Below are 25585 nucleotides of genomic sequence, written 5' to 3' on the forward strand. Positions count from 1 at the left end.
CCCTGACGCGTGCGCGTCAGCAGATGTCATGTACAACGTCAGAGCCGCACTGGAATCTGTACGCAAGAAACTGCTAAACGTCTCTTAAACAGTGAAGGTTATATGCGCTTGCTACTGATCCCTTCAAAACTTTTGACATTTCCGTTGCACTGACTCAATTTTTTCATGAAACGATGACGTTATAACTTGTAGTGTAGCAGGCGTTAGCTTGTTTCAGTGGGGATGACAGAACCGAAAGCGCCAAGAAACATGAAGACTCGATGCGACAAAATTGATGCGGTGAGCTGTAGGAGCTAAAGATTAAACTGCACACACAGATTTTAATGAGACGGGAAACCGAAGAACCTGACTTTTTATAGTTAGAACCGTATGAACTCAACAGGCTGTAAACGTAGAAAATTGTGATGCAAATAACTGCGGTTTTAATTGAAGTGTTCAAATAATTAAGAAAAAAAAAGCATGTGGACGAAAAGAACAACTTTCTGTCAATGGGAGCTGAGCCAACATTTTCCACATTATCCTGTACAAATTTTTTTATAGATATTCTGTTCCGTATCTGCCGTGCTTTCGTTGCTTTATGATCATATGTGATTTAACTTCATGTATAACTTTTAAAATGGACGTGCGATGCTCCAGAGCATTTGAATTACATATGCGGCAATTCACCTTTTCGTGACGTGTATTGGATCTCGCCCTTGGAATGTTAAGGAGCAGCGCTCTCTTACACACATTTACACAAACACTTGCACATACATTAAAAAAAGTAGTTACTCCCAGAGCAGTGTTATAACCATGCAAGTTTCACGAAATGGTAAAAACACACAGAAATTCAGAATGCCGTAATTTCTCTTGGCGTAAAAAGTTGCTGTGTCTCTGCATTGGGGAACATGATTTACGCGTTTTCATTTTTTTCAGTGTATAAACTTTGTTTAGCCTTTTTATTTTAGAAACATTCATCTGAATTAGCGAAGAACATGGCAGCGTGAACTTGATTAACAAGCCCTCGTACATGTCACACATGATTGTCAAAAAGAAACCAACAATTGCTGCATTTATGAGGCACAACAACGCCGGATCACAAGAGTCAAGTGCCAAGATGCTACTCTATTTTTTTTTCTTCCTGTAACGTAAAGAGAACTTCCACCTTTCCAGCGCAAAAATGATTTAAGTCACAATGAAGTAGTGCATGAAAATTGAATTCACGAACGGCACCACCTTTTCTAAAAGAAATTCTGCCACCCATCTTTTCTAAATAAACAGAATAAGAATGTTGTCCCACATTACACTGTACATATTTTACAGGGAGTGTTATAGTTATTGGTTTATGTTTTAAACGGTAATCGGAGATTTGTACCAGTATAATTTGCACGACAGCGCTGACAACATAAATGGACATGCAATTATTCGCACACAGAGGTTAATCACACCTGTAACTACCATGTCTTTGAGCAATGATAGAACTATTGCCATAAAAGTTTGAATGTTATACACAATGTCCTTCGGGAAATATTTTTTTGCTCTCTATTAGCAGAAACAAACGCCAAGCCATAGCCTGTAACAAGTGCACAGTCCGTCACTGAGCTGCGTGCAATAAGCGAAATAGTACTCACGTGCCGATGTCTAGGAAGTTGAAAAAGCGACTTCCTTCCTCCTGGTTTCGTGCACCGGTGCTTCAGGAAAAGTCACAGCATTTCTTGCACCGGGGCTGCTGAGCCAGGGAAGCAGAGCGCGAACATCCGTGCACAAAAGAAGGACTGCGTGCAAGGGTCCCAGTCCAGCGCTCGAACGATTCACGCAACAGGTGAGTGAAGGGTTGCCAACAGCACGGGCTGACTTTTGGCAACTCCTCGCAATACGAACACTCCCGCCTGGTGAGATCGAATGCAGTCAACGCAGGCTTCCCAAGAGCGAGTTCAATGTTCGCAAACCACTAAACGTCTAGGGTGTCGCTCGCCAAACCAACAGAATTGACGCAATAGTGGTGGGGATGATCTTCAACAAGTTTTAAGTGTGCGAACGACCACATTTCCGATGGGCCGTAGGAAGTATTACTACTGCCAAGTATTGCTGTCTTCTGTTAACAAATTCAACAAAAGATCGGTTCCCTTTTTCAAAGAACAAGTTAGCACGTGACACTATCGGTCCGGTTATCGGTCCTTTTCAGAGTTAACCTGCTGGACGTTTGTGAAATTGACAGTCACCTAAGACAGCCCTGGAATAATATCACGTCTTGCTTTTCCTCAGTTGTGATTTCGCAACGCTCAAAAGAGCAGAACAAACGTGCGTTCTCAAGAGAATGTTGTAAAAATATGTCACCGTTTGTTCGGACACAGATCCTTTCTTCTGTCCACTAAGGAGCTTCGGTGAAGAGTGTGAACGCGGGCTTCGTGAACACAGTAGTTGAAAAGTAGCAAAATATAGCCTGCAGACGATAAACCTTCGGGGTAGCCACCTGAACAAGAATTGCAGAAGGACAGAGTAGGACGAAGAGTACAGTTGCGGCTGATGACGTACTTTACAGCAGCCGAAAGCGGGAGATCCAGACAGCCAACTGCTGAGAGGGCCTATTGAAGAGCAGCACGGGATGACCAATCGAACTCAACTTTCAATGTCACGAAACCGGGAAGCTAGCGGCAGAGCGCGTCGGGTCGATGAACCGCGCCCAAACAACACGTTCGAACGATGCGGCGGGCGCCGAACGACTGAGCACCGGGCCCGGCTAAGCGCTGGCTTGAGCCAGCGGCGCGCGATACTGAGATACTCGCGCCGTGCGCGCCGACCTTGTCGTAAGCGCCGCCACGTAGACCCCGGGACAACCAGAACGCGCACGCGCACTAGCAGGAGCTCTCCTTTCTTTCGTGCTTTCGCGCACTACTTTTTTTTTTTCTGTTTGCGTTCTCCCTCCGCGACGCGTCGCTTTCTTTTTCCTCCTCGCGGTGCGGAACCGTCTGCCGCGGATTCCTCCGCGCGCGCAACAGATGGCGGTTTCGATCCCAGCGCTCCTAGGCGCTCCAAGAAAGCAGCGCCGCCGAAGCTGTTCGAGCAGAGGCGCTGGCGCTGAGGTGGCGATAATTCAAACCGCGTACGGTCCATGCGCACCTGTTGCGGTGGGCGCCGAGCTACTGCTCGATGCGGATTTTCTTTCGAAGGTGCAGATTTGCATTTACTCGTGCTCGCTTGCATGCTATTTTTCAGCGGCCGCTCTTAAGCCTATTTGGAAGCTCCTGAGGTGTACGTCGCGGGTTACGCCGGTGTGTTTGCCGTGACATTGCTGCTTTGAGTTTGTTTGCTTGAAAAAGTCATTAGCGTCCGTTATCATTTTTTTTTTCAAGAGATACCTCAACTTCGGACTTTTTACCATCCTTGGAAAGGGGACGGGAAGTGGTTCGTCACAGTGACTTGCCCATATAGGTGGTAGGAGAGAGAAAGCAAGCAAGGAAAGGAAAGACATGGAAGTCAGCCGGACGAGCGTCGGGTTACCTGTCCTCCTTTGAGCGTAAGGGAAAGGGGCAATAGAAAGAGGAAAGCAAGGAGCAAGTGAGCCCGTGAGAGGATGTAGTGGAAGTACAAATGATCATTTTTACGGCTGTAGTTCCGGAATAACAGCAGTGCGTGAATAGCTTTCTGTGCCAGCTACAGATGGGGCCATTCCTTCTCGGTTGCGGTCACGAGTACTTCTTGGCGCATTGTAACGAGGACAGTCATAAAAATTGGACAATCACCCCTTCACAGAAGAAAACGTTCTAGGGCACTGATCCAAACGGGCTTCGGCATTCAGGGCCTTAAGGGCTTGTGTGAAGATTTTAAGGACATGCGAATTGCGCGACCGTCCTTGAATGTCACGCGTAGCCTTTCTAGCCTTTGCGTAGTTGTAGTTGCGTAGTTCTAGCCTTAGAACCCTATTAGACCCTATCAGAACCCTATTTGAACACCCTTAGAACCCTATTAATAATGAAGCATCATGTCATCCTCTTGCTGAATAACTTGGAGCTCGGATAGTGACACGCGGCCGGGTCGCCGGCGAATTGGAGGCACATCACCACCAGTATGCATGCGATGCTTGACAAGAGAGGTTTGACCTAAGGAACTGCCGTCAAAATTGAAAATGTAGGAGTAGGTGACGAGCAAATGACGGTGGTGGTCCACTTGTGAGGGCAGAAGGGCCGGGGCAATCATCTTGGTGATATCGTTCTGTACCGACGGAGGAGTGGCCCGTCGGCGGAAAGAATTGCTGAGGAAGGATCAGGCGACAGTGATGAAATCTGGCGCTCATCCGAAGGCGACAGAGAGGCCAGAACTGTGCCTCGTGGAAGAGCTTGAAGACAGAGTCCGAAGTTCAAGAGCGGCAGACAATTCACGTTGATCGCAAGGGCCACAACAGTGTGGGAAAAGGAATCCAACCGTGCCGCTGCTACTATAGCCGACCCGTCGTGGTGGTGGGAAACCAAGGACAAAATGACTTCCTACAATGAAATTGTGAAATGGTACCGACTAGAGCGAAGGACTATGCCGCCACCTCATCCGGGCTTGACCCGTAAGGAGGCGGTTTTATACCGACAACTTCAAACGGGGTCGTTATTCACCCCGGTGCTGATGAGGCACGTGTGTCCAAGTGTTTATGAAAGTGATCTGTGTTGTGTGTGCCGAAAGGAAAGAGCCACTGCAGCTCACATCCTTCGGGACTGTGCTGAGAATCCGCATGAAGCTGCAACAATAACAACGATCCCGCCGCGGCTCGAGGCTGCAACAAGATGCTATGACCAAGATGTACAAACCCAGGCCGTCCAGCAGATCTCGGCGGCCCTCGAAAGGCAACGACCAAGCGAAACTGGAGGGAGGCTGCCACCCCAAAAGAGGGGCAGGCGCGGTGGACCAAAGGGAATAGTGCGGCCGCGGCCGAAGTAGAGGTGCCACACGCCGCGAAGATGTCATGGCCGCGCCACGGTAACGCCTCCCTAACAGGGGAAGGCTAACCATTCTGCAGGTGTTCAAAACAAAGTTTCGTCACTCACTCACTCATTGGGAGACGGAGCAACCACATAGCCACCATCCGGTACACTGGGGCAAGGTCGGTGCAGGAGCGTCTCGGAGCGGCCCACTGCTACGAGTCAAAAACAGCAAGGGGCCGATTGTCGTCGTGGCGGATGTCCCAAAATGAACGAAGGGAGGAAGGTGGGCGATATCGGCACAGACGGGAAATATGTCTAAACACCATGGCAATGAAAACAGATGGGCTTGCCGTCTGGGCCGGATTACGATAGCGGCGAAAGGTTGCTGTATTCCAATAAGGCGGAAAAAACAGAAGTGTCCCCAGGGTGAGGAAGGGACGCAACGGGCTGGAGTCCTACGTTAGCTAACCCTTTCCTAACGAAGGCTTGAATTAAAGAGATTCTTGGTCGGGAATCGTCGGAAAGGCGTACGAAATAGGAAGGTTCAGATGCCACCTCGAGTTCACGACGCTCCATGCGGACGTGGCTATAGGTGGCGTGTTGCTGATTGGGCGCCTAATCGTCCCCGCAGGGCTATATGTCACCGCAGTGTTTGGAAACCGCATGAATTGTTGGGCGATGCGGCGACTCTTCGTTTCTTCAAAACGTCTGCACTTCTTGATAATTACTTCAACGGTTGAGCAGTCTTCAAGAACCAGCAAGTTGTAAGCGTCATCAGCAATGACTTTCCGGGCGTGGCCTTATTCACCTTGGTTATGCTGGTATCAACTTGGCGGCAAAGGGTAATGACGGCAAGTATCTATGAGGGTTGAGGATTGGGCGAGTTGGTATTGCATCCTACAAGTGATACAGCGCAACATAGAAAGGAAGAAACAAGCCGAGCCGGTCTGATGAAGGTACAGAGCGCTTTGTTCCTTCATCTGGCCGGCTCGGCTTGTTTCTTCCTTTCTTTGTTGCGCTGTACAAGTTTCAGAATTTAAAATGATGTGTGACACTTCTCCGTGGGATATTCAGTGCGACAGAAAAGATATTTTGAAGCGGAAGGCTGGCGGCGAATTGGTTTGCCAAATAGGTCACGAAGCTTTTGTCTGCCTATATCCCAGCTGGTCAGCTCCGTTTAGTGAGTGTCAAATTAGACGCGCGCTGTCCCGCTGAGGTAGAAAGCGACATTGGAGAGTGTCACTCTCGGGCCCCACTGATCGTTCGTTGCAACGCGCTCGTAATTCCCAAGCATATCATCTATGTCGACGCTGTAGGTGCCACAAAAAGAGCCGGGTCGCGGCGTTGGATCAAGATCACCGGCTGGGGTGGGGGTGTTGCGGTTGGTGCACTAGCCCTGCTTGTTGACATGGTAGAACGTGCCAGGACAAGTCCGGCCGCAGAGTTCTGTCTTGCGCAGTGCCCAGCCCCTCCACGAATATGTCACGGGAAAAGATATAAAGGAAGATACTTTCACAAATGAACTACAGTGAGCTGCCGCACTGTCAAGATGGCAGAAAGATTATCTTCAGTATCGTCGTTTTATCTTCAGTATCGTCGTACAGAGTACGTAGCTTACGATATATCATCTCATTGTGAACGCAAATTCCGCGAAGCCTACTGATATTTCGCTTCTGCTAGCGGGTTAATAAAAAAGCCCATATATTTTAATGTCATCATAAAAAATGGCTGTGGCTTAGCTAAGGTTAAGCCCAGGATGCGAAGCATACTAGCCTTTATTTTAACGCGACAGCGTTAAGGAGCTCGTGTCGCAGAAAAGCCGGTGTCGTCGGCGTCGGCTCAGGCGTGCGGCGCTTGCTCAGGCGCACATTTCGTTGTCGCGCCGAACGCTGCGTTGCTCGACGCGCACCGCGTCCGATGCGGGGCGCGACGCCGCGAGCGACGGCGGGAGTTGGAGCGCCGGTTCTCCTCTGTCGTGACGTCACGGTGTCACGTGATTTCATGGTCACCGCCGCGCCTGAGGAGCTGGGTTGAGCCCTCGTAATATGCTTCGCATAAAAAACATGCCGAATGAATGGACGTCAGTATTCAATGCTCCTCTCAATGGTATTCTCGGTGTTCCCTACTGCAAGCACGCCGCCTATTGGTCCGCACTTGTCGCAGCTTTTATCCGCGATTAGGCCTATATACCCTGACTCTATTACCTGTCAATCTTAACGAGTAGCGGTATTCGTATCGTTGACACCACACTAGGCAATCGTGTACGAACGGCCCAAGCTAGCCCAGTACCTGCACCGTTCCGGAATAACACGTCGTGATCGGCACGTCCGATCTGCTTTTGACATGCCGCCTAACGAGGCCAGCCATTAGCTGCTGCAAGAACGTGGGGCATCCCGGAGGTTCAAGGATCGGATATTTCTGAGCAGATGCTTTACCACAGAGACAGTATGTCGTAACTTCGAAGCGCCTGATGAGAAAACCCTGTTGCGTGCCGAAATTTCAAAGCCATCAGGAGATGACTCACGGATAAGTGAACTCCATTCAGACGCCGTCACCAGCCTTTAAAAGCACGCCTAATGTGCGGCATAGTCCCGACAGCGCATTATTCGGGCTCTGCGCAAAATGACCAGCCATGCGTCCCATTCTTTCGTGCGTTGAAAGCCGTGGGCCGCAATGCTGGCTCATAGAAAAAAAAAAGTAGTAACGATATGGCGAAGAAACTCACTGAACGGGGAAGTAATATTGCGTTCGTCTTCCGGTGCTTAAACAAAGCTCGGCGTAAGCCTGGGCACAAAGCCTCGTTACCTAGCAACCAGGCGGATTAGTCATTGTCGGTGCTCCTAGGTCGATTCTGCTCAGGCAAACCGCGGGTGAACTATGTGGCAATGTAGAAAAAGAGCAGCCACCGCGCCTGATACACACGGGCAAGAAATAAATGAACCAAGTTTCATCCTGCACTGAGCGACGCTGGTTCTTCCGCGCACCCACGAACACAAGATCTGTGGCCGCAGTTTTACCTTTGCTCGGTAACAGGCTGAGAGCGTGGAGTACGCGGGTAATCACCCAAGGGAGAGCGTGCCCTCCTGAAGTGCTGAGCGGGAGACTGTAGAGAAAATCCGCTTTGACTTATAGGTACGGCAGTGCTCGACATTAGGGAGGATAGCGCGAGAGATATATTGAATGGGCTCGGAGGCGGTGAGAGGAACCGATCGCGTGAACGGAAAAAGTCGGACATAAATTCTATCCTCGAACATCGAAATTTGTGTTCGTTTGAACCATGACTGACGTAAAATTTTTGCTGCTCTCACTCTTTTTATCTCCCCACTTCTTCCCCCCGTGCACGGTAGCCAACCGGAAGTACCTCAGGTTAACGTCCCTGCCCTTCAGTGCATCCTTTCTCTGTGTTTGATGCGCAGAGTTTGGTACACTGAATCAATCATTCAAACGCTGCGCAATTAATGCAACGCCCGTAAAAACGTCTTTGATTCTCTATAGAGACTTTCAGTCGTGGCTAGATGTAACTACTACCATACTATTTTATTACCTAATTCACATTTACACAATCCTCATTCATGCAGAATAATGAAGAACTAGTTTTGAATTGCCCATCATGCATTGGGGCTCTGAACAACTGTGGTCAGTTAGCAAAAAATCTATGCAGGCGCATACTTTCGAAGTTGAACAAACTGCGCGATACGTTGCGTGAACGTGAAAGAATGGCGATTAGCAAACACGAAAGTTGATGTACACGAGACGTATTAATTTCCTACAATAATGTTTCTCTTGAAATGCCGGATCTGGCGTCGTTGAGATGATCTGACGTCACTACACAGAGCGAAATTTGCTGACGTCGCCCAGACGAAAGGCCAGGTATGGCGTCATTTCTGATGAAAAGCATTGAACAGGTGTGCTTTGCCCACTCCTTCTGAGGACTGTGCGCGTGCATGTGGCAATTGTCGTCATCGCCGGTATGAACGAAGCCAATGTATTACGACGTAACGATTCAGGCAAAACATTGCTACAAAAACCAAAACTAGTTCTTAGAAACAAATATTACACTTAATTATTCGCTGACCTTTGACGCTTGTCAGTATTTATTGTAAGGTTTACAGCGTTTGCACTTATTATTCAAAAAACATAAGGAAAATAAAAAGAAAATGCTTTGTCATGTTTTTTTAACTGTTCCGTAAGGGGCCGGCAGGCACTGGGAAAACGACGCATTTTTGACTATGAGAAGTCTGGCTGTGCTTCATGCTTGGTTGAAACTTCAGCGCAACTGGGATAGTTGAATGAAAAACGACGCATTTTCAACATATTTCATCATCATCTATATGTTGAATAAGGAACTATTTCATTTGATTGTATCAATACGTAGCTATACGCTAAGAATGCTGCGAATACTGTTGCCATGGTACCATTAAACCACGCAAATGTCCGAAAACGCATGTGGCAGCTAAGGAAACCGCTTGCTACGCTGACGTACACAAGTCCCTCCCCCCTTCTGCCTCCCCCCCCCCCGCCTTTGTCGAGACGATGGCTCCGGCGACATATTTTGTTCAACCACTGTTGATACCTTTTACCTTGTTATTGATCACACAAGCATCACGCTACCTTTTAGGCCTGTCGTATTCATTGTTTATGTACAACACACTGCGCCAGAGGACGCCATTACTTATAGAATTGCTGCTTTACCACGGCCGAGTGTGCCTACAGAGGTGGGAAATTCTAACGCAGAAAAAAAAGCGTTCCAAATTGACCTTCCACTGTACTAAAGAGGCCCCAGAAAAAAAAAAAAAGAACGCCCGCACGTCAAGCAGAATGTGCACCCGACTTTAGCCTCTGCCACATAGCTTTTGTGCATTTCAGCTAGCAATATTTATTCAGCTCCAAGCCGTGCGGCTGGTTTTCCGAGATAAGAATTCAGTCCTCTCTGTGAATGCGAAAGTAGCCGCCTACATGGCATGCTTCCTGCATACTACAGGAGTCAATCGCCTCAGCACACTAAAGTAATACTGTGTGTTGCGGCACCACCATCTATATCCGCTTGGGCTTAGAACGAATAGTTCGAACCTCACTTTCAAGGTACGCTTGTAACAGCCACGTTTGAAGGTTGAGGGCGTAAAAGGGAAGTGCTCCGTCGGAGACATTCGACTAAGTTTTCGGGTATAATTGTTGAAATCCAAGTTTATTGTTTGTTATGGCCTGCAGAAAAACGAGCTTAAATATTATATGCAGCATCAGGAGGTCCCAGAGTGAGAAACTGCCAGGGGAACTTCTTACCATTGTGGCTAGATAAGAGTATCGGAAAAGCAAGAACAGGGTGAACAAAAGAAAAAGCGTCAAGAAATACAATCCGTAGGGAAAACGTTATAATAAAAAGAAAACCATTAGATATGCATTAAAAAAATGTTATACAATAATATCACAATGGATACTCAGAAACAGGAATGTCTAGTAGTGTATAGAAATGAATTTCGCTTTTCTAAATATTACTAACAACAAAAAATAAAACTTGTTTTGCAATAGTATGAAGTCTAACGATACAGTAATAAAGGTCACGCAAAAGTAATTTAATGAATATGAAAATCTATTTATGACAAATGAAAAGGTGGTTGTGCTAAGAGTACCTATTTCATGCATTTAAAGAACTCAGTGGCCTTCCACTCTTTGAGGAAGGATGACCAGCGAAACTGTGTATGTGGGCCCCTTAATGGCGAACTGCACCTCCACCACGGGTTGGCCTGGCATTGCACTATCTTCGTTTTTTTTCTACAGGCGGACAGGATAATAGGTAAACTAGCACTTAACAGCTTTGCTGTAAAACTACAATGAAATAAATGACCTATTATTAACAGGCATGCGATTCCGAAGTGTAATACTATAGATGCAAAGTTTTTTTCAAATTCATCTTTGAAGATCAGAACAAAATTTGATGAACCACAATTTTATAATAAGGCCTAGCTGTTCTTCTGCTAACGATACAAGAGGCGGCAATTCATTATTCTTTATTTCAAAGGTGTTTTCTATTCTGGAATTGCTTTGAAACATTTTGTTCGAATTGCACGCTTACGCGTCACCGTGGAATTAGAGAGTTCGTCTAATGTTTTGAGCTTTCCGTGCCGTCGCAGAAAAACCATCTACATCCTGAAATGTGGTTAAGCAGGAAACCCGACAATATAGTTCGCATGTGGAATCAAAACCACTTCACTTTATGAGCGTTACGAAGAGAATGACATGAAAATTACTTCGCGGGGTTCGTAGGCATGCCAGTCAGCTTTTGTAATTGTGACATTGCGCACGTTTTTGAGGCCACGTCATTCTCGTTATCTCATCTGTCATTTTACAACCGCTTTCGTAGTTGTCGTATCTGGCCTGTCTTCCGTAAAACGTCGCACCTGTAGTGCACTGCCTGCCCACGGAAAATGAGGACACATATAATTTCCTGCACTCAACTCAGCAGCCTAGCGTAAATACTTCGATGCGGAAAAAGCCAAAGAAACCGAGGTCGATGACCCAAGCCACAGTGTCGCATGCTAAGCGGTCGAATGTTACACCGAGGAAATTAGTTGGCACTACAGGGTAGCCAACAGGAGATCGCTGCTGAAGATGAGAAAGAACAAGGGAATTACAACATACACTCGCATCAAATTAGCACTCCCAAATCTTCCAGAGAAGGAGGAACACCATATCGATAATTTGTTTTTTCGATGCGTGATGTACATGCTTAATATCAGCGGGAAGTTCAAATCAAGTAAAAGGTTCCTTCCAACACGCCAGCTTTGAGGAAAGCGGGTCACAGTGCTACGAGAGACGCATGTCCAGAATCTCGCTGGTGGCTAACCGGAAATAACCGATTTCATATTTCCTGAAGGGCAAATTGGTATTTCCTGCAACAAATTTTTTCCCTCTTAAAACTGTGTGTTTAAGCATTGAAATTTTCCTCATGCTAACACTTAGACAATATATGCAGTAAACGGAACTATACGTATGCTAGTAGTAATTTTGAAAAAAAAAATGATTACAAAAATGAAAGCAGTGTTGTTTTTCCGTAATCAAGAATGGGCGGGGAAGGCATCACCTGTGTAAAAGGAATCCAACCATGACCTCATTTCAGTTTTTGAGATTTGAAGAAAAAGAAAAGATTGACTGAAAGGCAGAGAGGTTAACTTGAAGTAGTTCCGGTTGGCTACCCTGCATGAGGGAATGTAAAGGCATACAAAAAGATTGAAAATGGAAGGCGAGGGAGTGAGAGAAGGATAGACGAGCACAATCAAACTGAGTACGCTACAGAGCGGCAGCGGACACCATTCTTAAAGTATATTGTCACGTGGTCGTGACGTTGAATAACACAGTAGCAGTACTGTGAACGACAAAACTAACTTTTATTGGGCGAACCTGTGCCCACAAAACAGGCTACACTTATAGCGCAACTACAGCGGCGAACACGCTCGGCGATCGTCGAAAATCTGATCAGTGGGTCAAGTGCGTCGGCTTTTATAGAGCACTCGTCGAATGTTCCAGACTAATCGTTCGGACCCGCGTGCCTTCCACAAAGTTCTACACCATTCGCGTTACGAGATGAAATCAGATAACACAAGGTTCGGCGACAACAGACAGCCGGGTAGAAGCATCGATAACTTTCCAGAAACATCGGATACATTCAGGCGCATCCCTCGCTGTGCGATTACAGTTGTTAAGCGGCGAAACGTGGTCGCCCGATAAAGTTCTCCTTCGCGAGTAGATTGTTTCGAAGCGTGAAGGAAGATAATCCGCGCCTAAATGCCCTGGGGACAACGTCGGTGTGCCCTTCCAAATATTCCACCAGGCCTTTTAGCTCCGGGTCTGCCCGTTGCTGTTCAGCGAAGTCTTCCGCGCTTATCATGCCAAGGAAGGCGTCGTCATCTTCGTCATCTTCGTCATCTTGCGGCGGCGGGTCAATGGGGGCGCGTGATAGACAATCGGCATCGGAGTGTTTTCGTCCGGACTTGTAGGTTACAGTGATGTCGTATTCTTGTAGTCTGAGGCTCCTCCGCGCCAGTCGTCCTGAAGGATCCTTTATACTCGCTAGCCAACACAACGCGTGATGGTCACTGACGACTTTGAATGGCCTGCCATAAAGATAAGGGCGAAATTTAGCTGTAGCCCAAACGATGGCGAGGCATTCCTTTTCGGTCGTAGAATAGTTGCTTTCCGCTTTTGATAGCGACCGGCTAGCGTAAGAGATCACCTCTTCGACTCCGTTTTTCCTTTGGACTAGAACGGCACCGAGGCCTAGGCTACTGGCGTCAGTATGGATTTCTGTATCGGCGTACTCGTCGAAGTGCGCAAGTACCGGCGGCGACTGCATGCGTCGTTTGAGTTCTTCAAATGCGTCGGCCTGCGGCGTTTCCCACTTGAACTCAACATCACATTTAGTTAGACGTGTCAACGGCTCGGCGATGCGTGAAAAGTCCTTGACAAAGCGCCTGTAGTAGGCACACATGCCAAGGAATCTACGCACTGCCTTCTTGTCGGTGGGCTGCGGGAACTTTGCGATGGCAGCTGTTTTCTGGGGGTCGGGGCGTACTCCGGATTTACTGATGACGTGGCCTAGGAACAGAAGCTCGTCGTAAGCGAAGCGGCATTTTTCTGGCTTCAGAGTGAGCCCTGACGACTTGATGGCCTCTAGTACTGTGGCAAGCCGCCTAAGGTGGTCGTCGAAATTTCCGGCGAATACAACGACGTCATCCAAGTAAACGAGACAGGTCTGCCATTTCAATCCCGCTAAAACCGTGTCCATCACGCGCTGGAACGTTGCAGGCGCCGAGCACAGTCCAAATGGCATAACCTTGAACTCGTAGAGGCCGTCTGGGGTGATGAAGGCGGTCTTTTCGCGATCTCTTTCGTCGACTTCTATTTGCCAATAGCCAGACTTGAGGTCCATCGAGGAGAAGTACTTAGCGTTGCAGAGCCGATCCAATGCGTCGTCTATCCGTGGAAGGGGGTATACGTCCTTCTTCGCGATCTTGTTCAGACGACGATAATCGACGCAGAAACGTAGGGTTCCGTCCTTTTTCTTCACCAGCACAACAGGGGATGCCCACGGGCTTTTCGACGGCTGGATGATGTCGTCGCGCAGCATTTCGTCGACTTGTTCTCTTATAGCTTCGCGTTCTCGCGGCGAAACTCGGTAAGGGCTCTGGCGGAGTGGTCGAGCGTACTCCTCGGCGATTATGCGATGCTTGGCGACTGGTGTTTGTCGAATCCTCGACGTCGTCGAAAAGCAGCCTTTGTATCGTCGGAGCAGACTTCTGAGCTGCTGTTGTTTAATCACTGGGAGACTTGGATTAATGTCGTAGTCTGGTTCGGGAACCATGGTCGTCGGGCTACATGCGGCGGAATCCGAGAGGACAAACGCATTACTGGTTTCCACAATTTCTTCGATGTACGCGATCGTCGTGCCCTTGTTGATGTGCTTGAACTCCTGGCTGAAGTTTGTCAGCAACACTTCAGTTTTCCCTCCATGCAGTCGAGCGATCCCTCTTGCGACGCAAATTTCACGGTCTAGCAGTAGACGTTGGTCACCCTCGATGACGCCTTCTACGTCGGCAGGCGTTTTGGTGCCTACGGAAATGACAATGCTGGAGCGAGGCGGGATGCTGACTTGACTTTCGAGCACACTTAAGGCACGGTGACTACTAGAGCTCTCCGGTGGTATCGCGCGATCTTCCGACAGCGTTATGGACTTCGACTTCAGGTCAATGATTGCGCCGTGTTGGTTCAGGAAGTCCATGCCGAGAATGACGTCTCGCGAACACTGTTGCAGGATAACGAAGGTGGCAGGGTAAGTACGGTCATGAACGGTAATTCTTGCCGTGCAGATTCCAGTCGGCGTAATGAGGTGTCCTCCAGCGGTCCGAATTTGGGGACCCTCCCATGCAGTCTTAACCTTCTTTAACTGGGCGGCGATGTGTCCACTCATTACAGAGTAATCGGCCCCTGTGTCGACTAAGGCAGTGACTGCGTGGCCGTCTAGAAGTACGTCGAGGTCGGTGGTTCTTTGTCTGGCGTTGCAGTTGGGTCTTGGCGTCGGATCACGGCTGCGTCGTGTTGAACTGAAGCTGGAACGTTGCGTCGTCAAGTCGTCTTTCGTCGGTGTAGTGTTGGCTTCGCGACTTCTTCGGGACGGCGGCGTGTCGTCATTAGGTCGTCGAGATGATTTCTTCGTCATGTTCGTCGACGGCGGAGGATCTTCGTCAGTTCGACGAACAGCAACCGCACCTCCATCGGTTGCTGCTTTTAGTTTTCCGGATATGGGCTCGCAGAGCGGCCCCGCGCTGGGCCGGTGTATGGTCGGCGCTGCGGCGACAGGTAGCGGCCTGGTGACGGCGAACGGGACGGTCGTCGAGGGCTCCATTGAGTAGCGGCGAGGTAGTCAGCGATGTCACGTGGGCGCTCTCCAAGCTTTGGACGCGGCGCGTTGACGGCGAACCCTCTCAGTCCCATGTCGCGGTATGGGCATCGGCGGTAGACGTGGCCCGCTTCCCCGCAGTGGTAGCAGAGTGGGCGGTGGTCAGGAGCACGCCAAATGTCCGTCTTCCTCGCGTAGGTGCGCTGGGCGACGGGTGGTCGTGCTGGCGGCGGCGGTGGCGGACGACGAAATTGCGGCGTTACAGGGCCCTGGCGCGGTCGCTGAGGAGGGCCTTGACGGCGTACGACGGCGGCGTAGGTCATCGCTTCGGGTTGGGGTTGCGGTAATTGAGGTTGCACCTCCGGGACTCCAAGCGACCGCTGAACCTCATCTTTGACGATGTCAGCGATCGAGGCCACTTGAGGCTGCGACGACGGGAAGATCTTCTGAAGCTCCTCTCGTACGACTGCCCTGATAGCCTCGCGCAGGTCTTCGGAGGCCAGTGATTGAACTCCGGCATAGTTTGTAGCGTTGGTGCGGCGGTCGAATTGCCGGTTTCGCATCTCGAGTGTCTTCTCGATGCTAGTGGCCTCGCGAAGAAACTCGTCGACAGTCTTCGGTGGGTTTCGTACCATACCAGCGAAAAGTTCCTCCTTAACACCAGGCATTAGTAGCCGGACTTTCTTTTCCTCGGACATTTCCGGGTCGGCGTGGCGGAATAGGCGGCTCATTTCTTCTGTAAAAATCGCCGTGGTCTCGTTGGGCAGCTGCACTCGGGTTTCCAGTAGTGCTTGAGCTCGTTCTCGGCGAACGACGCTTGTGAATGTCTTCAGGAAGGCGCTTCGGAAAAGGTCCCAGGTCGTTAACGTGGCTTCTCTGTTCTCGAACCACGTCCTGGCAGCGTCTTCCAATGCGAAGAAGACATGTCGCAGTTTGTCATCGCTGTTCCAGCTGTTAAATGCAGCGACCCTCTCGTACGTCTCGAGCCAGGTTTCCGGGTCCTCGAATGTTGAACCGCGGAACGTGGGGGGCTCCCTGGGCTGCTGCAGCACGACGGGGGATGCTGGGGCTGCCATTGGGGAGGACTTGGTGGCAATCTTCCTGCTCGTCTCAGGTAGGAGTCCGTGCTCTGGGGGCAGTCCTTGCAGCCGGCGGCTAGCTCGCTGGTCTTGGTTGGCTGGTGGCTGGTCTTGGTCGACGTTGGTTTTGTCCTCGGGCTTCGGACTTGGATCGCGGCTTTGCGGGGGCGTTCGGTACATGAACGCACAAGCACCTCCACCAGATGTCACGTGGTCGTGACGTTGAATAACACAGTAGCAGTACTGTGAACGACAAAACTAACTTTTATTGGGCGAACCTGTGCCCACAAAACAGGCTACACTTATAGCGCAACTATAGCGGCGAACACGCTCGGCGATCGTCGAAAATCTGATCAGTGGGTCAAGCGCGTCGGCTTTTATAGAGCACTCGCCGAATGTTCCAGACTAATCGTTCGGACCCGCGTGCCTTCCACAAAGTTCTACACCATTCGCGTTACGCGATGAAATCAGATAACACAAGGTTCGGCGACAACAGACAGCCGGGTAGAAGCATCGATAACTTTCCAGAAACATCGGATACATTCAGGCGCATCCCTCGCTGTGCGATTACAGTTGTTAAGCGGCGAAACGTGGTCGCCCGATAAAGATAAGTACACGTGTCAATATCATGAAGGCCCATAGACCACAGCAACCTTAGTATTCATTCATTCATTCATTCATTCATTCATTCATTCATTCATTCATTCATTCATTCATTCATTCATTCATTCATTGTAAATAATTTCAGGGTCCGAAGGCACTACAGAATGCCATGCGACAGATGCAAACATGTGCAGAGAAATTACAGAAAAGAGGTTACAAGGCATTTCTCAACGCGATCCTAAATCTTTCTGCATCTGCAATTGCAACAATGGAGGAGAGATGGAGGTACCATTCGGATGTTCTTCTTCGCAGGAAGGAATCATGATTTAAGATAGTGTGACAAGACGGCAAGCTTTCTTTGAGAAGTTGATTGTTTCTAGCTGAAACGTAGCGAGGCGGTGGAAAAAAGAGCGACTTTCAATAGTCTACTGTAGCGCTTCATTTTGTGAAAAGAAGTCAGGCGGGAGCATTTGTCGCGCATGGAAAGGTCCGGTAAGATTAATGTTCTTTTCATGGAAGTCACGCTAGAATGACGGAAGTAGTTAGTCAAATGGAAACGCGTGGCGCGATTATCAACCGCTATCACGAATAAAGCCTTGTGCACCGATTTCCTTGGGGAGTACTGGCGTATAACTTTTAGTACAGATAACGGACGACTGCACAATTAGTCCAGCACTCTGCACATCACTTGTCTCTGGGCACTATAGCGCGACCAGACACAGATAATATGTGTGAGCGTCTCATCACCGCTGCATACGTCGCGCGTAGGGCTGCTGGCCATTGCGCTATGGAAGGCACAGGTGATTGTAAATGCGACACCTAGTCACATACGGTACAGAATGGTCCGTTCTAATCATTGTAACCCAGGCAGTAGATGTATCGATATCTGGATACAGTGAACCTAAATAACACTTGGCGAAAACTTTCAGGAGCAACGTACATTCAAGCGTCATTAGATACTTTTCGCTCTGAGGGCTTTACCTTTCGCTCCGCTCGCGTTACCCAGTGGAGCGTCACGCGAGAAAAGAGCCCGGAGATCCTACGCTCACTCGAGCGAGGTAAGATGATTTAGGGGCTTTATAGCAACGCACTTTGCAACGCCACCTTTCAGTCACGATTGGAATTATATTGAAATAAATATATATCATGCTCTCTTTTATTATGCTAGGAAACAACGAAGTCCTGGCAGGTTTCGTGTTTCAGTCTGTGACCTAATATTAGTGGTGTCTTGGATTTAACAGTGAGGACGCTATTTTAGAAGAACTTGGCCACTGAAGTCAAGTCAAGCCCGAGCTACAGTGCAAGCTTTTATCTGGAGCCTGTTACAGCAGGCGTCTTATAGCAGACGTCGCTTAAACGTGTGCACCAGCTGAGCGCATGATCTGAACTGAATTAAAAATAAACGTCTGTATTCCACCTTGTGAGAGTTGATGTACAGCGAAGCTGTTGCGCACGTTATACAAGTCCCACCACCCCAACTGACGTTAGAGGGCGTTACAGAAGCACCACAACTACAAGCGACGTACGTCACGCGCACACGCACGTGCGACGTACGTCGAGTGTGCGGCATACACTCTCTTTCTTCCAGGCCGTCCGTTAAGCACAGGTTCCTCATCGAACTAAATTAATGTTTGATAGCAACTTGCGTCAGAAAATGCATAAAGTATAACTTCCACACATGCTGTAGACATGAGAGCTTAGGATTGTTATTCGAACATACGAGAAAACATAAATCTGTTACCCAGAAATGAGACCGAAAATTGCACGACCACTTCCTCGACACTTTGAGACATTGTACCATCGTCTTCGACTGAACGTGGCATACACGAACAATTATCTGTACCGCATAGGACTTACCACTAGCCCATACTGTGATAAGTGTCGCAACTTAGAGACAATTGAGCACATATTACTAGAATGCCCCGCGTACCGCGACGAGAGACAATTTTTTTAGCACCAAATGGACAGGATTTGCCCCGAACCGTTAACGTTACCGAACATCTTAGGTCCAATGCCCGGCCCTTCAAAACAGCGACGGGTTTTGGATTTATTGTTCAAATACCTGACAGAAATTGGTCAAATAGGAAAGCTTTAAGAATTGCATCCTTCTTATAGAAAAGCCTAAATTTACCCGCCATGTCACCTGTAAAAATTAGTATCAGGTCCACTCAGACATTTCATATTTATTTTTATCCTTTTTTTCTCCCACTCTTATCTGGAATCTTTTAATCCCATTCCCCATCCCTATACAGAGTAGCATGCCAGCGGTTATATACGCGCCGGCAAAATTCTCTGTTTTTCTAATAAAGAGCCCTCTCTCTCTCTCTGTTACGCGGGCGCTGAAAGGAAAAGCCCTTCTACAGCTGCTCTTTGAGATCTGTCTTAGTGGCCGAGCCGCTAGGTGGTGGTACGGTTAGCACAGCATGAGGCGATGGGGAAAGCCAAGGAACACCTGTGGGACACAGGGAAGGAGAGTCACCTAGTGGTGATAATGACGTACTCCAAGGACGAGGGATCGTGAACTAAATAGCCAAAGCAGTCACCGACCTCCGGTATGTTTCAAAGGAGATATAAATCGCAGTGTGCATGGTGCCAGAGGTTGAAAGGCAGGGATACGCAATTGAAAGGGCAGCGCTTGCAGTAAACAGGGAAATTTTCACGCTAATTAAGGCAATGAATTTTACGTTCATTAAAATCAACTGAGAAGTGCGCTGAGCAGGCCGCGATTACACTTTTGTGCTGGACGGGATACATTTAAGGTAAAGTGCAGCAACACCGGTTAGAGGTCGATTCCCCGCGCAGGATTTAGCTTTTGAGGCGGGCTCAAGGCAATTAAGAAGTAAGATTAGGTATTGACTGTGGCGACATACCATGTAAAGGGGAGAATTAGACCACAAATAATTAGGAAAACATGCCCAAAGGATAAAAAAGCGGGAAGGTAAAATTTGTTACATAAATATGCAGGGTGGTCGCAAGCAGGAAAAATGGCTGGAAATTCAAGCGCAGCCAAATGACGAAGCGATAAGCGTGTACGCGTTGACCGAAACTCATCTACGAGATTTAGAGCAGCCGCCTGTTTTGAAAATATTGTATGAGAAGGATGCAACAGAATGACAGGGTCAAGACAGGCGCAGGAGCAGGCTTCCTAATTAGGCGAGGTCTGATGTGGCTAGAGTAAAAGAGACATGTAAGCAGCTTTTATGAATTAGCGGCATATGGCACGACAGAAAGACGTCGTTAGGGGTAGCTTGCCTATGGAAAGGTGGTGATAGGAGAAATAAACATAAGTAATTGATTTAACATTACAAGCGATGAAATGATTTCAAGAAATTGGGCCAGATGATTTAAGCGGGAGATTTCGATGCGTGCATTGATGATTTAGACCGATATACGGATTACAATGGTTCTCTAATGCGGGATCTGTGTGATGAACAGAACCTTATAGCAGTTAATAGGGAAAATAAGTGTCATGGGCACGTAACGTGGCAATGGTAAAACATACAGTCATGTGTAGACTATGCCTTAGTCTCAAATGTTCTGATAAACTGCACCAAATGATAATAGACGAACACGGCAAAAATTGTCTGGGCCACGATCACAGGCGTTTAACCATAAAGTTTGAAAGAGATGCTAAAGCAAAACACGAACCAATAGCATCAGAGTTTATAAAAATGAATGAAGAGCAAATAACAGAGATCGAAGAAGCATAGAAACGAAAATGAGGATTTTTCTAAAGCAGCCTAGGATTATAAGGAAGTGGTCGACATTATACAGCAGGAAATACAACAGACACGGCAAAAAAATTGCTGGATTAGAAAGAGGAAACCACGAAAATGGTGGGACAAGGCAGTGAAGAAAGCTTTAGAAGAGCGTAAGCAGGCGTCTAGAGATCATCGAGAAGCCAAAAAAAGACGGGATTACACAAAGAAGAGGTGCTCCTCAGATGGCACAAATACCGAGAAAAGACAACGGTGGGGAATGAGCACGTACAATGCAAAACTAAAGGAGCAAGTGGACCGTTGGGTGCATAACATTCGCAAAATAGACAAAGGTGTCCGCGAAAATTCTGCGAGCATATAAGAGCACTCGGAGCTTCGACTAAATATTCGCAAACGGCTATAAGGGATACAGATAGAATATCTACGAAAGCGACGATGCATTGCGGTGCATCACAGACGTTATTAGGGATAACTTCGGTAGAAAAGTAAGTGTAGTTTAAACTCAAACAGATTTAGCAACAACAGAGAAGGCTGGGAGATCAAAATTTATCATAACGTAGAAAGCTTTTACTGAAAAAGAGAACGGTAGACAATGTCCCTATGACACGGCAGCAGGACTCGATGGAATCCCTCCACAGCTTATCAAAACCCTCGGTCCAAACGGCAAGGCACTGCTAACTAATGCTCTAGAGCAGGTGATCAGAATGAAGAAAATTCTGGTTGGATGGTGTGAAAGCAAGATGAACCTCATCTACAAACGCAAAGGCGGTAAGGATAGGAGGAGCTCGTACAGGCCAGTTACAGTAACATCGGTGATATATAGAATGGCAATGCAAGCCATAGAATTGGAACTGTTGAAATGGGTGGAGAAAAATAATGTATTAGGGGAATTGCAGAATGGGTTGCGGCCGTGCAGACGCTTAGAGGGTAATAAGTTTGTACTAACTCAGTACGTAGAGACTTCAGTAGCGCACAATAACCTTATATCGATGGCATTTCTCGATATGAAAGGAGGCTATGAAAACGTAGACATGAAATTGTTCTGGGTTATTTTTAAGCGCGAGGGCATAGAGGACAATTTCGTGGAGCTGCCAAAGGAAACATATAAAGAAAACTGAGTACAAGTTGTATATGAAGATTGAAAATTTAATGAAGAAGGGGAAATTCATCATGGACTGAAAAAACGATATCCTCTGCCTCCATTGTTGTTCACACTTTATGTTAAGGGCAAAGAAACACGACTGGAAAACAGCGAATCAGGGTTTGATTTATCCATCATGTGCAATGGATAAATTGTGCAACAGAAGCTCCCTGGGCCATGGCGGCAAACGCTAACCTTCGACGCTTATTTGTCACGCAGATGTTCCTGCTGTCTTACCTCCAACTTCACAGTGTGGAAATTCTTGGTGTCACCGATGGAACTGCCGGCCCCACGTCCTGGAGCCCCGCCGCCGAAGTACTCTCCGCCGGCTGGCCACGCTGTCCACCGTTTGGCGCGACGCACTCAGCCCGGCTGGGTCCCTACCGCGCGTTGCCGCCGCGAGAACCGGACGGTGGGTATGCCGTCGACGCTCCGAGACCCTTCATACCCCATGTCCAATCGACCACTCCTGCTGCAACACCACTTGTACAGCCGGATCACACGCCTTCCAGCGCCCTCGGGACACCAAAACAAATCCAGTGCACGGCTGCGCTTAACCTGCCTCCGCCCTGGACCGCGCATGCCCTTGTGATACCGGCCTCATTTAATCGGGAGACATCTTCACCCTCTCCGCACCCCTGCCATATAAAGGCGCTCGGAACCAGCGCGGCCTTTCATGGGTTTGGCAGCACCACAGCCATGGCGGCCAACGCTAACCTTCGACGCTTATTTGTCACGCAGGTAAACTATCACTATTCCTTATTCGCGTCTCGATGTACTCGCTATGCTGCTTTATTGGTGCTGCCAAACCCAAGTTGTTGTTTTGCTATTCTTTTCGACTGTTTTCATGTTCTTCGGCAACTACTAATTTTATCCGGTGACATTGAGCTTAACCCCGGACCTACCACCCGCGGCAATGAAGAACCTAGTGATATATTGGAAGCACTTATCGAAATCCGTACTGGCCAAACTTCATTATTAAAGGATATGAAGTCGATCAAGCAGAAGTTGTCCCAGAACGACAAATCTTTTGATGAGATAAAAAAACGACTAACTAAGATCGAAGAAGACTGCTCAGCACTTATCGCGGTAAGAAAAGAGGTCGACGAGCTCAGGACGCTCGCCGAACAGAGCGCAAATAAGATTGCGTCTATTCAGGCTAAGCTTAATGACTCGGAAGATAGAGTGCGAAGATCAAATCTAGTATTTTTTGGCTTAAAGGACACTGAAAGTGAAACATGGGCTGCGTCCGAAGCCCTAGTGATTCAACACTGCAGTACACAACTAAACACCACCGTTGAACATTTAGACATAGAAAGAGCACACAGATTAGGTCGCTTTAACAGTAACAGAAATAGGCCTATAATTGTCAAATTCGCGCATTTTAAAGTAAAAGAACGCGTGTTGCCATGCGCTAAAAAACTAAAAGGAACTGAATATCGGATCTCGGAAGACTACTCTTCTAACACGCTAACTGAAGACACCTAGTTCAGTTTGCCAAAGCACAAAACAGACCCTTCAAACTACGCCACGACAAACTACTAATGGGAAATACAACTTACACATACGACCATAGTTCCGATAAGGTAGTCGCTCGATCACCGGGTTCCTAGCATCCGACTGTCGCAACAACCGTCCCAATAACCATCCCTACAACTCCCTTTCATTTCTTTACACCAATATTCGCAGTATTCTTCCCAAACTTGATGCCCTCCAAAGCCTGCTCAGTACAACGACATCGAACATAGTCCTTCTTACTGAAACTTGGCTTAATCCGTCCATTAACAATTCAGAAATTCTTTCACATTTTCCCAATTTTTCTATATTTCGACGCGACAGATCTCACAAAAGGGGCGGAGGCGTACTGATATGCGCACACGAAAGTCTTCAGTGTGCTGAAATACCAGTAACAACGCCCTTAGAAACTGTCTTTGTGATGAGCAACGCTTCCCGCCCAGCCGTTATTATCGGTACATGCTATCGTCCACCCGACGCAAACAGCTCTTTCGTAGCTGACTTCCATGAGGTACTTCACTCCGTAACAGCGCTTTATCCCCAATCACCCATCATGCTGTTCGGCGATTTCAACTTCCCTGCCATCAATTGGTCCAATATAGCTGAAACAACGTCAAAAAACAATGTCGAAAGTGATTTTCTTAACACGTGTCTTACGTTTGGCTTAACACAAATCGTCAGTAACGCCACGCGGCACAATGATAAGTCTTCTAACATATTAGACCTTATCTTCACTTCTCACTCTGATAATGTTTCACCACTGACGCACTTACCCGGCCTTAGCGATCATTCAGTGCTACATACCTCATTCCAAAGTGACATCCCTGCCTTCACTAAAACTAGAAAAACTATTACGCTTTACGACAAAGGTAACTATACTGATATGAATATTAAACTAGTGGAATTTGCCAGCTCGTTCTTTACCGGTTTCTTAGAACGTTCTGTTGAAATTAACTGGCTTCTTTTCAAAAATAAAATGCATGAGCTGATAAAAACTTACATACCTACTATCACTGTAACTGAAAAGCACTCATCACCCTGGTTCAATACGACACTAAAGCGTCTCAACAATAAAAAGAAAAGGCTTTACCGCGCTGCCAGACATTCCAACTCTGAGTGCGCATGGCAGAAATACTACACCGCTGAAAAAACGTACCTAACCCTTGCTAGTCAAGCAAAACGCTCCTTTTCTTCGACTACCCTACCAAACATCCTGCGAAATAATTCCAAAAAATTCTGGAATATTATAAATCCAAAGCGTTCGCAACCACTTGCTCTGTGCGACGAGAAAAATAGGCCTATTCCTGATCACGAAATCGCCGAAGCGCTTAATCATGCATTCTCTTCCGTGTTTACGAATGAGCCTAAAGGTGAACTTCCTGAATTCCCATTTTTCAGTTACGATACAATGCCCGCAATCACCTTCAGTTCTGATGGAATCAGGAAATGCATTGATTTCTTAAAGCTGTCGTCTTCACCTGGCATCGATGGTATTAATTCTAAAGTCCTAAAAAATACTAAATATGTTACAAGCGAGATATTATGTCACATTTTCCAGCAATCTTTATCATCAGGAGTGGTGCCGGATGACTGGAAAGTGGGTAAGGTTATCCCAGTCCCAAAGAAAGGTCCTTCATCATCATGTAGTAGCTACCGCCTAATTTCTCTAACTAGCGTTTGTTCTAAATTAATGGAACATGTGCTTTACTCCCACGTTGCTACATTCCTAACATCTGTCAGTTTCTTCCACCCTAACCAGTATGGCTTCCGTAAAGGTTTATCTTGTGATAGCCAATTAGCTCTCTTTATAAATGACATAAGCTCTAACCTTGATCAAAATATCCCAGTTGATGCCCTCTTTTTAGATTTCGAAAAGGCCTTTGACAAAGTTCCGCATCAACGACTCCTCCTAAAACTTTCTCGCTTGCACCTTAATCCCCTTGTCTTGAACTGGATCCGAAATTTCTTAACTAACAGACAACAGTTTGTGTATGCTAACAACCACTCCTCCTCTAAGAGCCCTGTTCTCTCCGGTGTACCCCAGGGCACAGTTCTCGGGCCCCTCCTATTCCTTATATATATTAATGATTTACCGGCTAATCTTTCATCTAACATTCGCCTTTTTGCTGACGATTGTGTCATTTATCGCCCAATCCTAGCTGATACCGACAACCACGCATTGCAAGATGATCTCGACAAAGTTACCTCTTGGTGCAGCATGTGGCTAATGTCACTGAACACTACAAAGA

The 25585-nt window shown here is 47.6% G+C and overlaps 1 protein-coding gene across 6 annotated transcripts in view; it reads right to left on the reverse strand.

Annotated features, from left to right (window-relative positions):
- LOC135904197 (synaptotagmin-10-like) overlaps nucleotides 1-25585 on the reverse strand; it is a 368678-nt gene that overhangs the window by 106213 nt on the left and 236880 nt on the right. The window contains exons 1-2 of one of the 6 annotated variants that reach the window (XM_065434833.2): nucleotides 22059-22501; nucleotides 1611-1754 (exon numbers count right to left, since the gene is read on the reverse strand). The exons of 3 other annotated variants lie outside the window; for them this stretch is intronic. The gene's annotated coding sequence lies outside the window, so the exon portion shown is untranslated. Of the gene's footprint in view, nucleotides 1-1610; nucleotides 2817-22058; nucleotides 22502-25585 lie in introns of those variants that run through there. 2 more of the 6 variants (XM_065434834.2, XM_065434832.1) reach the window with 2 other exon arrangements.

Source organism: Dermacentor albipictus, chromosome 10, assembly GCF_038994185.2.
Source record: "Dermacentor albipictus isolate Rhodes 1998 colony chromosome 10, USDA_Dalb.pri_finalv2, whole genome shotgun sequence".
NCBI lineage: Eukaryota > Metazoa > Arthropoda > Arachnida > Ixodida > Ixodidae > Dermacentor > Dermacentor albipictus.